Here is a 17,864-nt window from a genome sequence, read left to right on the forward strand (position 1 = left end):
AAAAAACTGACGGATGATGAAGTTCATCAGGAGTATCTTCTTTACAAGTCGGAAGATGGGAACGATGGTGGTGATCTTCCTATGGCGCCCCTTCAATTGATTGAACAATTCCTTCATCGGTGTAATGCACTTTCGACCAAGGATCTGAAGGGGTGCCATATTCCTTAGACCTATCTATCCAAACGCTTGATGAGCATTGATTTTGGTTTGCCTCCCAGGCTAGAAATATTGATTGCTACAATATTTCCATTGGGCTTGGAGGCAACACCAGCGTATGATTCATGTTTATATCGTTTTCTGAGATCTTTTGAATTGAAGATATCATATTGCAGTTTCCTACCGATGCTACTTCCGCCAAATTGGTTGGAGGCGGAAGGGCAAAAGTACCCATTAATACAGGGTCCTTTAGTAGGCCTACTCGATATTTTGAAGCGAATGGGGGCTTCCATGGATCATCGGAATGCTTCCCGTAACTTGGGAACCATTGGGGAGGAAAGTTTGTTGATCAACGATTGTAATTCCCCCTTGAAAAGGAAATGCAATCTTCCTAAAATAGGTCGACACAGCAGCCATAGCATATATCCATGGTCTTCCGAGGAGGATGTTGTAATCGAGGTTTCTGTCGATTACTTCGACATCTATTTCTATTGTTTTCCCTCCTAGTTCAACTTGAAAGTTACTTAGAATACCATACGGGGTATACGTTCGTCCGTCAAATGCTTTTAATGTTGTGGAAGATCGCGACAAGGTTGGAGATCCTAAAGTTTTCCAGCAACTCATCGACATAATACATGTAGATGCCCCCTCATCAATAATTGTTCGATGAACAGTTTTGTTGAGGGCTTTCACTTGAATGAGGAAAGCTAGTTGAGCTGGTAACTGTGGATCGTATCCTTTATGATTAAAGGACACCAGATTAGAATCCTTTGGGTCTATCCCACCAATGGCTGATAATAAAGCCTGCTTTTGGGATGGGCAATTTTGCAGTACCCAAGTGTCGAAATAGCGGATGGCGATTGGGCCAAATCTTCCACTATATTATAATGTTGTGCTTATCTGGCATGAGGATTAAATGTCGACTTGTGCACTACTCCCTTTAGCGGTTTTATTGTCAGTTTCGGAATGATGGGTGGCGCAACTTCTGTCGAAGTTGTTGTCGAACTACTAGGTTGATATTTATCCTTGTTGTTCGACAGCTGTGGATTTCTGTAATCTTTGTTCCTTGTCGATATCAAAGCATCATTTTGCTGTTTCAAAATCGACAACATTAGCACTTGGGACGGGGAAGCATGTTCACTAGCAACCAGATTTGTTCCTGTATTTGGAAATGGATCAGTTAATACTGCTGAGGTTTTTGAATTCTTGATGAATCTTTTACACTCAGCCTTATGTGGACAATCTAATGTCCAATGATCCTCATTGCATATAAAGCATGGATTTTTTGGTTTCCTATTTCCAGGAGGGTTTGCAGAAGATTTTTTAGGTGATGATTCCTCCTGTTTCTTCTTCTTCCCTTTGTTTTTCTTCTTGCCTCCTGGTTGCTTGGTTTCTTTTCCTTTGTCTGTCGAGACGGCATTTACTTCTGAGGCGAGAAGTTCTTCTTTCACATTTTGACTGGAAATCTTACGGGCCTTTTTAGATGTAGCCCTTGTCGACTTCGTGTCTGTCGCGCCAATCACATCGTCGCCGGCATGAGAGTCATTGTTCGATTTAGGAGGGGAGGGGACCGAAAATTCCGGTCTGGGAGCGTCAGGTATTTTATCGTAGAGCGTGATAGACTGAGTATAAATCAAGTCTAAATATTGCGCATGAGCAATAACTTTCTCTTCGGTGACGACTCCTCCTTTTGCCACATCTTTTGTAATGGAAGGTAATAATGACTTAATAAACCATTCAGCTAAAAGCTGATTAGGAACGTACATTTTTACCATTCTACAACGACGTCTCCACTCATGAATATGATCAGATATGTGAGTGGTCGTTGTTTGCTTGAAATTGGTAAGAATTTCTGTTCACGTTTCGTAACTTATCGGTAATTGAAAATGGGTTAAAAAGGTTGTGGCTAGGGTACCGAAGTTGTCAAACGAAGCTCTTGGTAATTTGATATACCATTTTGCTGCCAGACCTATTAACGTCCTCTTAAAAAGGCGAGGCCTAATCGAATCATCGTTTAGGGTGTTTGATGAACACCACAAATGAAAGGTCATCACATGATTTGACGGATCTTCACTCGGATTTCCATTAAATTTAGGAATATCTGACGGAAGTTTATGTGGAATCGCTGGCCACCAAGGGGCATAATAAATTGGATGGTTTGTTAACCAATTTAGATCCGGTAACTCTAAAGTCGCCACGAAGGGTAACTGTTGATTCAGGTTAGGCGAAGCATACCCAGGATAAGATGGAATTGCCTGAGCGGTTGGTCTTTGCATACCAGCATAATGCATTTGATGCTGGTAACTTTGGTAAGGCTGTTGGGTATACCCATTGTAGAATGGTTGATTTTTACCGTTTTGAATGTACGGTGGCCCACTGTTTGCAAAGATTTGTTGCTCAGATCCTTGGTATACTTGTTGGAATTGCGGTTGTTGGTATTGCACCAGCCATGGTTGCGAAGCCATGTGCTGTTGTCCAACACTAACTGTTTGACCAAGATGAGGGGTAATTGTACCCGTTTGGGCCTGTGTCATTCCACTAGTTGGCGGTTGTGGTTGAGTCGCAGGGACAAGAGGCTGTTGCAGTGCAACCTGAGAAACCTAAGGTTGACATATAATGGGAAGCGCTTGTACTTGCGACACTGCCACAATAGCTGGCATAGTTGGTATATTTGACATAGGTAAACATTGTTGCATCGAATATACAACTCTTGGTTGTTGAGGCAGTATTGGCACCCAACCGCTAGACGTAATTCCAGCATAACCTGAATTTTGTTGTGAACTCCCGTATAGTTGTCCTCCCGGAGGGGACAATGAAAGGGTATATTGCCCCCCATACGGCGGTAATCCGGTACTTAAAGGAATTGTTTGCCCTTGAAGACCGGACTGCCCAAATTGACATCCTGAAGGATCAACTTGCTGAGACTCAACATAAGAGTTTCCGAATATTATTCCGGACGAAAAAACAGGAACGGACCATACTGTCGAAATATCCCCTGAGTGGGCCCTTTCTAGCGATTGAGAGCTAGCTGGGACAGATGGTATACCGGCGAACATTGTTGGAGTGACGACAGGAAGTTATGTCGTCGCTGTGTCGGATGACACAGTCCTAGATGTCGACGGTTGTTCAGACATTTCTAGCCTATCCAAAAGATTTCCTAGCGATTCTACAGGAGCTTCCGATGACGGTAGACTAATTTCTGATGAAGAAGGATATAGAGTGATCCTGACCCCAAATTGCGATGGAGTATTTGATGGAGGATCCTCCAAAATCTATTCTATAGCAATCAGACCAGGTGGAAGAGGTAGACCGTCAGGTCCATAAAATATTTCTGGTGCCGAAGAAGGTATAGAATCTGCAGCGACAGATGTTTGGGGAATAACACTTTCTAAATCAGTAATATAAGTGTTTACCCCTAGATTAGGATCAGTGCTACTGTCCCTCAGTGACCGCTGAACTTCTTCTGTAAAGGAAAGGATACCAGAAATGTTTGGAGTAACTGGGGTCTCCGATGGTGTTGGAACACTTGTTCTAACTTTACCAGGGGATTTAGAACCGGTTAAACGAGTTCGCTTTGTCCGTAACAGTTTCAATTTTGGAGACAAAGACGGTTCACTTGTAAGCCTCCGCGAACGACGGGGTTTCAATTGACTTTCTTCCACGATTGCGGATTACATGATCAACTAAAAATCAAAGGGGAAGTATGTTTCCGAATTAGATGAATTTTAGACGCTTTGACACAACTTGTTTTTTCAATTTTTAAGAGTCGAGAAAAAACAAAAGATGACTCTAGTCGCCTTCGATTTTTAATGAGCCTGAAGTGACAAGTGCTCAGATGGACCTTTTCTGTTAAGGAGTCTGAAAAGGAACGAAAGGGACCGCTCTGGAAATATAAACAGAGGGATTACCAAACCAATCGCAAAACTGCAGAATACTTTTTACGGTACGGCAGTCAATCTTCCCGAATGCTGTGTTCAGTGCATTGTGATCGATAGGGTGGTTGACACGGCTTCCTATGGATAAAGGATAAAGCCTATTGTGGTCTCCCAATATATACTCGATGGTACGTGGGAGCACAAGTCCGAATTGGCACTTGTCGTCTCAAAGTGGAGGAATCACCCAACCAACAATGAAAGCGACAGTTACCACGTTTTACGACGCCGGAACACATCTCTAGCCTAGACTTCTAGATGTTGTGCATTAGGTTCCAAAGCTTTTTTAGATTCATTAAATTTATTTTATAGTTGATCTTGCTTAAGAAATTTGCCTTTCAGGTTCACCGTGTGATGTAGATGTACAATTCCTAAAATGCAATCTAAGATGATAAACAGTCATTTAATCTTCTTTTGGCGAATGAAAATCCTAGCTACTAAGGAAAGAAAGATGGCGTTCTTTCGACAAAGAGCAAAGAGCACACACTATATGCACTGTCCTAAATCAAACCAATCAAACAGTCTAAATGCAAATGCACAGGCATGTATTTTTTTTCAACCTTCTTAATATGTAAATGATAAAAAGAAAGCTTATGCGCAAATCTGAACTATTTTTCAAAGTGACAATTACTAACAAGTTTCTTTTCAAGACAAAATGAGGATAATGACAACACTTTGCGATTCGGAACTGAAAACTTGTTTTCGACACTAGAAAAAACTACTAATTCAGATCGAATACAAGAGTAACAGTGTAATCAACTATCTAGAACAATCAGATTCTCTTATATGATTGAAAACGACACTTGCGACACTTTCAAATCAAGAAACGACAGTACAATTACGCTACTTCTTTGTAAAGGAGAACAGAAAATGACTCAAAAAATACATAAAAACATTTAAAGTTCTTTGCACAATGGAGGCGGAATAACAGCAAGGAAGGGGGTTTCAAACAGAGGTGTACTAACTACAGGCAGCAAAACTCTTGAATAAAACTGAAAAGAGTGAACACAGAAACCAAAACTTAAGAACAAGGCCTTGTCTGATTAACGCACCTGTAACACAGTGAGTCTGAAATGCAGCGCACCTACTACACTCGGGAAGTGCGCTGCATTTGAAGTTCACAGAACAGATAGTGCGCTGGACTAGGGATGAAAACTTTGATTGGGTTCCAGGTCACAGTTTGCAGTTCAGTTCATGGATTTAGGCCGAGCAAGTGGTAATCAGTAAATCAATCACAGGGGTAGATCTAAAGAGGTTTCTAGAGCCACCACAAGGGTAATTAGAGAGCTTGTAGATCAAATGCTTAATTCATAAACAAAACCCGGAGATTGACTGAAGCAGCATTGATCTACTTTGCATTCGTAAAACAAACGCAGTTCGAAGGCTAGCTGGCTTGGCTTTAGGCTCCGTCTGTAAGTTTATAAAGTAAACAGATGCAGATAAACAAACAATCTATTCGCTCCCCAGTGGAGTCGCCATTTTGTTACCGGGAAAAGTGTCTATGCAGAACTACTAATCCCACTAAGGCTAGTGGCTACCTTAGAAACAAACAAACTAAAACCACTCTAATTGTCCTTTATGAGAAATAGATGAGAGAAGAATAAAGGAGACCAACCTTTGTCTTGCACTTGGTTCCTTGTTTGGTTCCTCTCCTGTTTGATAGTCCTTTGCTACTAGCTTTCTCGTATACCCAACTTCAAAGAGCACCTAGAAAGTCACAGCAGCATAACACTATACGAGAACATAGATCTATTATCATAAACAATCTAGGATCAGATGTAAATTGACCATACAAATGCATAAAACATGAATAATACAAGAGTATGGAGGAAAACTTGAATATCTTTATTGATAATCAAGAAAGAGCCAACAGAATTACAACCAATTGTTCCGACCCAGCATCATCCTCTCAGCAAGAAGCCCTTCTTCAACTCATGAAAAGCTTAGATCACCCAACACTATGATATTGCACTAAGAAACCAACAGCACTTCCTTACAAGATACAAAATTCCAGCCTCTGGATCTCTGGGATGAGGGATCCATATATAGATGTTTGCAAGGGGGGTGAGTCAGCTTTTGAGATTTGACTAGTGTCTTCTCTCTGATAGTTCTTGATTCCACTTGGAGATTGATGATATCTTACTCATCCCTGGTCGAATTTAGAGAGGCAAGTGTCATAGGAGAAGTTTCTGAAAGATTCCATGCTCCTCCACCTTGCATATTGACCCTGCCATTTGTCCCTTCTCGCCCATCGCACCCCATAGAAGGGCTTTCTGACATGCATCGCACCTAATGTGTATATTTAGGTGGGATGCAACGCACTTTGCCTATGGAGCAGGTGAAATGGTCCAATTTTGACTAGTTCTGAGTAGATTTTCATGGAGAACTTCTGGGAGAAGATGTAATCAGTTGACCTTGTTCTTTTAAGGGTCGGAACAACACTTTTAGGGCCTTAAGAGCCCTTGGTTTATTGACATTTATGATTGGGGTTGCAGTGCCCAAAAATGTCTATAACAGATGTGTACTTGGCTTCTTCAAGTACACATGTAGATCATGAGGCATGGTTGATTGACTCAGGTGCATCCTTTCACTTCACTCCCCATAGAGAGTGGTTCTATGAGTATGAGAAATACGATGGCGGTGATGTCTTCTTAGGAGATGATAGGAAGGCTAGAATCATTGGTCGCGGAAAAGTAAAGTTGCAGTTGCAAGGTGGAAGGGTTAGAACACTTCCGAGTGTTCTACATATTCCTGCATTGACCAGAAATCTGATTTTTGTAAGCAAGTTGGATGATGCAGGTGTAAAGACAGTGTTTGAGAAAGATACCTGCAAGATGGTTCAAGGATCACTAATATTGATGCGGGGAGTTTGGATTGGAACTCTGTACAAGCTGCAAGGTAGCACTGTTGTTGATGGGTGCAATAGTTCTATGGTTCCTGAAAATTGAGTAGAAAATCTAGTGGTCTCTGGAGAGAAGACCATGTTGTGGCATCAAAGGCTTGGACATATTGGAGAGAAGGGCCTTCGAATACTTCATGGTAAAGGTATGGTAGAAGGTATGAATAATAGCTCTCTGGATTTTGATTTCTATGAAAATTTTGTATATGGGAAGAAGAATCGGGTGAGTTTCCCCTCTGGTGGTAAGAGGACGAAACAGATATTAGAGCTTGTGCACAGTGATGTGTTTGGACCTATGAAGGTTCCATCACTCGGTAAGTATGTGTACTATGTATCATTTATAGATGACTTCTCAAGGAATACATGGATATATTTCCTTAAGAAGAAATCTGAAGTCTTTGACAGGTTTAAAGAATTTAAGGCTTTGGTGGAAAATCAGACAGAGAAGAAGATAAAGGTGTTGAGGACAGATAATGGTGGAGAGTTTTGTAGCAATGAATTTGAAGAATATTGTAAGAAGTGTGGTATAGCATAGCAGAAGACTACTCCATATACAACTCAACAAAATGGAGTCGCAGAAAGAATGAACAAGACGTTGATGGAAAGGGCAAGAAGCATGCTCAGTGGTGCCGGGTTAGGAAAAGAATTCTGGGCAGAGGCGGTGGATACTGCATGTTACCTGGTCAACAAGTCACCTTCATCAACGTTGGAGGATAAGACTCCAAAAGAAGTATGGACTGGTAAGAAACCCTCTCTTTCACATCTGAGGGTCTTTGGATGTGATGCATATGTACATGTTCCAAAGGAGAAACGAACCAAGTTGGATATTAAATCTGAAAAGTGCATCTTTATTGGGTATAAAGATGGTTTAAAGGGTTATAAGCTTTGGAACCCAGTCACACGGAAGTTTGTGTACAGTCGAGATGTGGTGTTCAGAGAGGTGAAAGGTGTTATTAAACATGAAGTCCAACCAAAGGAACCTGTGAAGATAGAGTTTGAACTAAAGGAGGAAGAATCAGACTCTGTAGCAGAGGAGGAATCAAAAGATGAAGAGCCACAAACTCCGGCTGTGAGAAGATCAGTTCGAGAAAGAAGGCAGCCAGAAAGGTATAGACCATCTGCTTTCTGTTCAAATTTTTCTTTGTCTGTTACTGATGATGATCCCAGAACTGTGAAGGAAGCAGTGGATTCAGAGGATGGAAAACTTTGGAAAGAGGCCATGGTTGATGAAATGGCATCTTTGCACAAAAATGAAGCTTGGGATCTGGTGTAGTTGCCGGCTAGAAGGAAACCCATTGGCAGCAAATGGGTGTTCAAGAAGAAGACAAATGCAGAAGGAAAGGTGGAGAAATACAAAGCTCGGTTGGTAGCAAAAGATTATTCCCAGGTGCCGGGAATTGATTTTGGTGATATTTTTTCTCCTGTTGCCAAGGTAACTTCTATTAGATTACTTTTATCTGTTGCTGCTGATTTTGATTTTGAGGTAGAACAGATGGATGTGAAGACAACATCTCTTCACGGGGATTTGGAAGAGAAAATCTACATGAAGCAACCTGAAGGCTTTGTGGTGATGGGTAAGAAAGAACTGGTATGCAAGTTAAAGAAGTCTCTGTATGGGTTAAAACAGTCACCAAGGATGTGGTATCAGAAATTTGATACATTTATACGGGGACTTGGCTTCACCAGAAGCAAAGTAGATCATTGTGTGTATTTTAAATTAATTGGTGACCGTGTTATTTATCTGGTCTTGTATGTGGATGATATGTTGCTGGTTCGAAATGACAAAGAAATTATCCAGGATTTGAAGACCCAATTGTCCTCCAAATTCGACATGAAGATCTTGGTGCTGCAAACTATATTTTTGGCATGGAAATTAAAAGAGATCGGGCAAAGAGGAAGCTCTGGTTAAACTAGAGGAAGTATGTCGAGACAATACTGCAGAGGTTTAATATGCAGGATAGTAAACCAGTGAAGGTTCCTATTTCTGTAGGTGTGAGATTATCTGCTGAACAGTGTCCCAAGACACAAGAAGAGGAAGAGGACATATCCCGTGTTCCATATGCAAGTGCAGTGGATAGCTTGATGTATGCAATGGTCTGTACTAGACCAGACATTGCACATGCAGTGGGAGTATTGAGCAGGTTTATGTCAAAACCTGGGAAGGAGCACTGGACAGCAGTGAAGCGGGTTTTCAAGTATTTGTGTGGCACTAGTGATTATGGTTTGTGCTACCAAGGAAGACCAGGATTGGATAGAGTGTTGGATATTCATGGCTTTGTTGATGCAGACTGGGCTAGAGATCTAGATTAGAGAAGATCTACAAGTGGGTATGTGTTTAACCTATTTGGAGGTGCAGTTAGTTGGATGAGTAAGAAACAATCTGTAGTGGCACTATCAAATACAGAGGCAAAATACATGGCAGCCACTCATGCAAGCAAGGAAGAAGTTTGGTTGCAGAGATTGTGTTCAAGTATGGGGTTAGTACAGGGAGCTATAAGAATAGACTGTGACAGCCAAAGTGCAATTTTCTTGGCAAAAGAACCCTGCTTATCATTCAAAGACAAAGCACATTGATGTTCAGTATCACTTTGTGAGGGATATGATAGAAGACAGAAAGGTGTTGCTGGTAAAGGTGGGCACTTTGAAGAATATTGCAGATGCATTGACAAAATCTGTGAGCTCTGAGAAGTTCTCTTGGTGTAGAGAAGCAATGGGCATCTCAGGGCTGGAAAAATGACTAAGCTCTCCTGTGGCCCCCTGTGGAAAGAAAACAACTAGCGGGAGATTGTTGGGTTGTGTTATATTCTTTCCACATAGTTAATAGGGGGTTTGAAGGGCACCCGTAACCCCACTTTATGGGGTCCGGGGCAGCACCTCGGAAAATTTTGGTTTTGGACCCTATGTTAGGTTGGGCGGACCCACCTATGGTTCTGTGCATGATTTTCGCACATGATTTTTGGATGTGATGGTTTTCTGTCCATAGTATTGGACGCGATGGTTTTCAGTCCATGGTATTGGACGCGATGGATTTCAGTCCATGGTATTGGATGCTTCGGCATGTATAAATATGTATTGTAACATTGAAAGGAACATAATGAAAAATCAAGCTGGTAGTCCTGGTTTTGGGATCCAGGGGAAAATCTCTTTGCATATGTGTTTTATGTGTTATGCTCTCGCATTGTTTATTTTCTTTGTTTAAGAATTCGTATGCAGGTAATTTCTGTATAGGGTTAAAACCTACAAAATTTAGAAATGGGAAATAGAAGAAAGACAATCTTTTTACCTTGAAATCTTCCTACACTGGTGTAGGAAAAATAACTGCAGTTGGAAGTAAGTGTTTACATGGATAAAAATGTCCATGCTAGTTACCCCAAACTTGGGTAAGTGCTCGGTTTCGTGAACCTTCTTCTTCTTGGTGGCAGCCAGCATATCTAAAAATCAAGTAACATTCCCTTTTTATTAAAATTTCGATCTTCCTACCAGCATGCTAGTTTTCAGGTTGATCCTTCTATAATCATGTCAGTCAACTAATTTTCATAATTACAAGAACTTTTTTCTTTGTATTCTTTTTATTTTCTTTGATTATTTTTTCTTAATAAGGAAAAGAAGGAATCAATTCTTCAACAGGTTGGTGTTACCACCTACCAACTCCTTTTCAAATGGTTGCTGGTCCTGCTGCATAAAATCTCCTTTAGTAAGGGGCTAAAAATATACCTTCAATCTATGCTCATTTACTAGGAACACATAATTTCGTCCATCAATAGTTTTGATTTCTACCACTCCGTTTTTGAACACTTTGACCACCTCATAGGGTCCCATCTAGCGTGTATGGAATTTTTTTTAAAATGTTTGAATCTTGAATCGTAAAGGAGTACCCAATCACCTGGTTGGAACTGCTTCTTTTGAATGGACTTGTCATGCCACTTCTTGCACTATTGTTGAACCAAGATGTTCTACTAAACAACATCCCTTCAATTTCATCTAACTCGTTTAATTATAGAAGGCGTTGTTGCTATGCTTCAGAGAGATCTAGTCCCAATTGGATTGCAATCCTAAAAGTCTTGATCTAGAATTCTATCGGCAAAATGACTTGTTTCCGTACACCAACACATATGATGTGTGTCTTGTGTTGTTTCTCCAAGTGGTTCGATAGGCCCATAATGCTTATGGTAATTTTTCAGCCCAATCCTTTCTGTGCATATTTACCGCCTTTGTGAGGATGGACTCAATCACCTTATTCATGGATTCCACCTAACCATTTTCCTGCCGGTGATACGGTGTAGATTTCATATGCTGTATTTTGTATTGCTCCATCACACCTTGTACCATATTAGAAATAAACTGCAATCCATTTTCAAAAACAATTTCTCTAGGTACACCAAATCTAGTAAAGATTTCGGTAAAAAGAAAATCAATAACTCTTTCGATAGAAAAAGAAACATCTTTAGCTTCTACCCATTTTGTAACAAAATCTGGACAAACCAAAATATGTTTTTTATTTGATGATGCAAGATTTATTGGTCCTACAAAGTCATGGCCCGTTTTTCAAAAGGCTCAATCATAACCTGAGGACATAAAGGAATTTTATTGTTTTGATTAAGCTGGCCAATTCACTGATAGCTATCACACCACTTGACATACTATTTGGAATGCTTGAACAAGGAAGGCCAAAAATAGCCATCTCATAATACTTTGTATGCAGTCCGCTTATCAGCGAAGTGACCTCCACAAGGTTCATCATGGGAAGATTTTAAGATATCAAACACCCCTTCCTCTCTTACACATATACGGATAATGAGATTCTCCCTGGTGTAAAAGAGGTCTCCTTGGATTTGGATCTAGGAATATGCAACACTTTTCTAAATGATACTCCACTTTAAACGAGCAAATAAGTGAGGTGGTAATTTTTCGGTGACTAAATAGTTATCTATGTTGGCAAACCATGAAGATTTTGTTGACACAGAAAAAAGATGTTCATCATGAAAATCATCATCGACAGTAATTGCTTCACCGGGATTATTTAATCTTGAAGATAATCTGCAACTACATTTGACTTTCCTGGTCTATGAACAATGGTATTATTAAATTCCTATAATAATAGCAACCACCTAGTCACTCTACCGCTAGTTAATGGTTTATTCATCAAATATATTATATCAGAATGGTCAGTATGTATAAAAACTTCATATGTTGTAATATAATGTCTGAATTTATTAATGGAAAAAATTATAGCTAAAAAATCTTTCTCGGTAACCGTATAATAGAGTATAGCGAGTGACAAGTTTTAACTAACGAAATAAATAACATAAGATTGTTTGTCTTCTTCTTGTCCTAAAGTTGTGCCTATAGCAATATCTCAGGCATAAGAGGAAATATGAAATGGCAGGGACCAGTTTGGTCCTCTCAATACTGGTGCCTGAACTAATTTTTCCTTCAATGTCTCAAAAGACTGTTAGCAAGTTGTGGACCAAGAAAACTCACTATCTTTAGCCAAAAGTCGGAAAAGGGTGGTAGATATCCTTGAGAAATTCTTAATGAATCTCCTATAGTAGCCCACATGTCCTAGAAAACCTCTCACTTTTCTTTGAGTTTTGGGTATAGGAAGACTCGAACTGACTTCTATTTTTGCAGGGTTAACTTGGATACCTTTGTCATAAATAAGATGGCCAAGAACCACTCCCGTCTTGCACATTAATTTGCATTTCTTATCACTTAAGGTGAGATGAGCTTCTTCGCAGCGAAGAAGCACTTTTTCTATATTCTTGAGGGCTTCCTGAAATGAATCACCAAACACAAAGAAATCATCCATATAGATTTATATGCATTCAGGGTTAGCAAACATAGCTAAGACTGCCCATTGAAAGGTATCTGAGGCATTAAATAGCCCAAAGGGAAGCACTCGATAAGAAAATGTACCTCATGGGCATGTAAAAGTGGTTTTGTCTTGATCCTCAAGTGCTATTTATATCTGGTTATATCCGCTAAAGCTGTCTAAAAAAGAAAAGTACTTCTTACTCACAAGGGTATTGAGTACTTGATTGATGAAAGGAAGGGGGAAGTAATCTTTGAGAGTGGCTTTATTCAATTCTTTATAGTCAATACAAATATGCAATCTCCCATCTTTCTTTAGGACTAATACTAATGGAGAGACCCACTGGCTGTCAAAAATGGGATAGATAAAATCGACATCTAAGATTTTTTACAATTCTTCTTGTTGACCACTACTGGTCAAACTACCCATGCAATACACCCCCTTTTCTTTACAAAAAGGGGTAGCGCTTGATCGACATGACCGTGCCATCCTGCAGTCATCAGCAGCTTGATCGATTTATGTTGTAAACCAGTCTGCATATATGAAATGTAAATAATCTTAGCAGATATGAGTCGTGTATGTAAATTGCCTAGGTGGACCTAACTTTCTAATGGTAATCTACGTCCCGGAAGGTTTTTCGTCTCACCGATCCATGATCGGCAGAGTTTTCCTTCAGCCTAACCCCAAATCCGGGATGGATTTTGTCATTAGAATTTTAGGAGAATCCTAGTGTGTTAATCTACTATATTATAGTTGTGTCGCAGAACTGGGTGGTTTATGAGGGTCTATGATAAAGGGGTTTTCCCCCTAAGATGTAAATTGTAAAAGTCATGATGTAAAGTGTCTTGAGGGTTGAAAAATGTTTTAAATCCCCTCATAAGTCTTAAGTCCTAGGTCCTAGGAGATTTTTCCAAAGGCTAAGTTCGAGGATCCATTTTAAAATGAATTAAAAATTAAAAAAATTAAAAAATAATAATAATAATAATAAAATTATAAAATAAAGAAAAAGCCCTAAAATAATAAAATAATAATACTTTGAGTGAATGCATGCAAAATATCATTTTTTAATAAATCGACGGATGAGATTAAGAGATGTCTTGATTCTCATCGACGGTCAAGATCATTTCAACATGGATCACTCAAACTAGCCGTTGGGATCTTTTCCTTTAAATAGGGTGCTAGGAGTCATTTGAGATCATTCGATCTGTGAGTCTTGTGCTGAAGAAGCTCTCTTGTAATTTGTTTCTGGTTAATAAAAGAAGACTTTGGGATTCAAATCTGGCTGGTGTTACTCTCTGGAAGTGTTGTGAGCTAATTTATTTTCTGCATATTCTAATTTTCAGCCATTAATAACAGCTTATTGTAGAGTATTGTGAGCACAGGTATCTTGTTCACTTGCTAGGGTTTGAGTGGTGTTAGGGTTTCTGAAGTAATGGCAGGTATCTCCATTTCTTTTTTAGATCTAGCATCATTTTTGCTCTCTTTACTGATGGTTGATTTAAGCTGTGCAGAAAACCTTTACTAAAGAAGATTGGTGGGCATTTGGGGAAGTTCTAGGCTGAACCAGCCAACTCCCATAGGCTCTTCCTTGCAGAGCCCAGCTAATTTTTACCCTGGTTAATCATTTAAATTTACTTTTCTGGTTTGCATGAGAGATTTTTCGATCCTTTTCACAGCAAAGTTGAAGTTTCTGATATTTTGAAAATATTACTGTTGTTATTGCTAAATCTGGTTGTTCTAGAGCTGCGAGTTTTTTATGATTTTAGGTTAATTTTGAAGGGTTTTACTTTAAAACTTTGCATATATCTGCCAGGTTTTTCTATTTTGCAGGTTACAGGCCTGAGATAAATTCTTGTGGAAAATTAGTTCTTCTTGTTGCATTCTCTCTATTCTGTTTGTTCAAGGGTTCTAAATATTGTTGCCTTCAGATCTGTAATTCATGTGCGAGGGTTTGATCTGCAATAAACTGAAGATATAAGCTCAGCTGCTGTATCCAGCGAAACAGAGGTGGGAAATATTGCGTGGGAGCATTCAGGTTAACCAAGAAATATCTGAAAATTGTAAGTTATCCGCCACATTCACTATCAGGTAATCCCTTTGCAAAGTCTACGTATCATTTATTCCTCTCAGCGTGAATGAAACCTGAGGATCTGGTTACTGTTTCCAAATTTTGATAACAGCGTGTATTGTTCTCAGCGTGAGTATCCGTCGAAGATTACTGCGTATTGTTTTGACAGCAGTATTTCGGTAGATTTAATGTTTTAAATTTTGAAAAATCGATATTCATAAGTCTGTTGAGCTCATGGTCCTGGATCGTATGCGGTGGTCCATCATCGCATTCCCTTTTCGCTGTCTTCTGCATAGCTTCGCCATCAAAACCGCCTGATCAGCGCTGCTCTCACTTCGGCCCTGCTCCACCGTAGCCTCTTCTTCACACAATTATTCTCCAAGCGCCGCCGTTACCCCATAGCAAAATCGCATTCCCTTCGCAGTCTGTCTTCTCAGCATCCTCATGCCGTCAAAACCTGCAGAAAGTGCTCATCCAAGTTATACAAACAATTTCGATTTACTGGCTGCCGTGAGGAAAATTTCGTGGCCCTGCGAAACCAAAAATTCGAAGTCTTTACCTGCCGTCGAAGTTCTTTGTGCCGATAAGCAAAAAAACATGCTCATTTCCTTCCACGTTGACGGTAATATGGTCATTTGAATAGGTTTCATCGATTTTTTTTTGCTGTTGGTTTTGACGTAAACATAACATCGATTCTTATTATATATGGTTAGATTCTAGAATAAAAGTTTAGTCTAGGGTTTTGATAATGAAGGCTTAGATATATTTCTATTTAGTTTTAATATATATGTAAGCTTTAGAATTTAGGATATACTTTAACTTAGGACTTAAAAAAAAAAAAAAGGAAAAAAGTTTTGTTTAGGTTTAGAACTTTAATCTTTGATTTAGTTTAGTTTAATTTTATTTATTTGGCTAAATAATTAGATCTCATAAATAAAAAAATAAAGAAAAAAAAAAAAAATTTCCTTTAAGTATAGATTTAGATTTTATTTAGTTTTAGCTTAAAATCTTTTTCCATATTTTAAAAGCATATTGTGGGAAATTTTTGTTAGATTCAGTTTTTCTCGGGAAGTTATCACGTCATATTTTTTTTCCTGCTGAGATTCAAATTTATTGATGTGGAATGAATGTTTATCATTTTAGACAAGTCTACACATGAATGATCATTTTAAAGATTAGCTGCATATGATATCTGGTTAAAGATTTATAATTTCGTGGTTGTTTAAAGCGTTAATCCCTTCAAAAATTTTAATTACTGGATATCGTTATTAAGCTTTGGTCATAATAAGAACTTGGTGGTTTCAACAAATGATTACTGTTCATGGTTTATATTTCTATATCATCTAACAAGTAATCGTTTTAACGCCAATCTTTTAAGGAACTGGTCTGCTAAATTAATTAAATCATTTTAGTGCTCATCATATCGTGTCTCCCAACCAACTGGTCGATAGTTGGTCTTTGTCATTTCATAGGGTCTACCCCCCTTAGCCGCGGGAGACAAGCTTAAACGGAGAGATCGGGGATTAGAGTGATAGCCTCCGGTCTGAGCGTTGTCGTTTCAATCTTTGCGACAACATTTTTTGGTGCCGTTGCCGGGGATAGAGTTTTTCTGTCCTTGGTTCTTTCATCTTAAGCTATTTCGTGTTTTACTTCTTGTTCAGGTGGCGACTCCACTTGATATATTATCTTCAAGAGTGTACACTAGAAGACATCCGAGCAGTCTGTGCAACCCTACTCCTGATCCTGAAAAGGTCCTCAGCGTACGATTACACAAACTCGCTTCTCGTACACTTCTTGTAGACCTTGGACAAGAAGCCCTCTCTAATATTCATTTGTTATTTAAAGGTCAAGCTAGGCACAGCATCATGGATATGTATGCCCCTTGTGATTTTTCTAATATTCCAGGATATCCCAACGATATTCCATCTATTGGGATTGATAAATTGCCTAATTTTCAAGGAAATAATGCGATTAGTGCTAACTCTCATTTGCGAGATTTTAGCATATGGATGGCTAAATACGCAAGATCTGTTGATTTTGATCATGACGATGTCAGAATGACTCTTTTCATCTTAACTCTAGGAGGAGATGCTTATGATTGGTTTGCAGAAAAACCTCAGAATTCATTTAACTCTTTACAGTCGATCATTAATGCATTTAAAGAAAAATATGGAGATAAGAGAGAAGGAAGACACCTAGTAAAAGCTCTTAGCCTAATAAAAAAGAGAGAGGATGAAAATGTTGAAGAATTTAATAAAAGGTTTAACGGGATTGTTAGAGAATTACCTCAAGACTATAAACCTACAGATAAAACTCTCCAATATTTTTACATTGATGCCTTTAGTCCTGAACCATCTTATGAATTAAGGCGTGCTAAACTTTATGATTATAGAGATTGCCAATCCTTAGCCATAGAACTTGAAAAGGACAAGGCTGCATCTGGAAAGTCTGAGATCCCATGTTTCGATAGGACTGCTACGAAACTAAAAGAACCTAAGGGAAAATCAGCCCAAGAACTTGAAAGTGAGCTTGTTCTAAAATTGCTTCAAAAAATTGAAACTATGGAAATTAATCATAATAAGGAGATAACCACTTTGCAAAATAGGTTGATTCAAATGGAAAGATCGCAAACGCAGAATTTTCAACCTCGAAACAATAATAATAGAAATAAAAATTGGCAAAGAAAGGGTCAAACTAGTGAGCAGAGACCACCTAATCCGTTGACTAATTTGGTTGATAATGCTCCTCCTTATTGTCGGGTTTGTGATGCTCTTCATGAAGAGGCCACTTGTCCCATTGTTAGAAGAATTTTAGATAATGGAATGTTTGGAACAGGTGATCAAATAAATGTAGTAGGCAGCAAGTTTCCTTTTTCTATGGATGATTGGATAGAGGTCAAGGAAAGGAGTCGCGATGTTGTGAATCTTTCATCACCTTTTAGTATAAATAACCTTGAAAACGAAGATGATATTTTGGCTAGGTTATATGGTGAAAAAC

This window comes from Pinus tabuliformis, chromosome 8 (genome assembly GCF_031772625.1).
Source record: "Pinus tabuliformis cultivar Carrire ecotype Pingquan chromosome 8, CPIR1, whole genome shotgun sequence".
NCBI classification, from domain to species: domain Eukaryota; kingdom Viridiplantae; phylum Streptophyta; class Pinopsida; order Pinales; family Pinaceae; genus Pinus; species Pinus tabuliformis.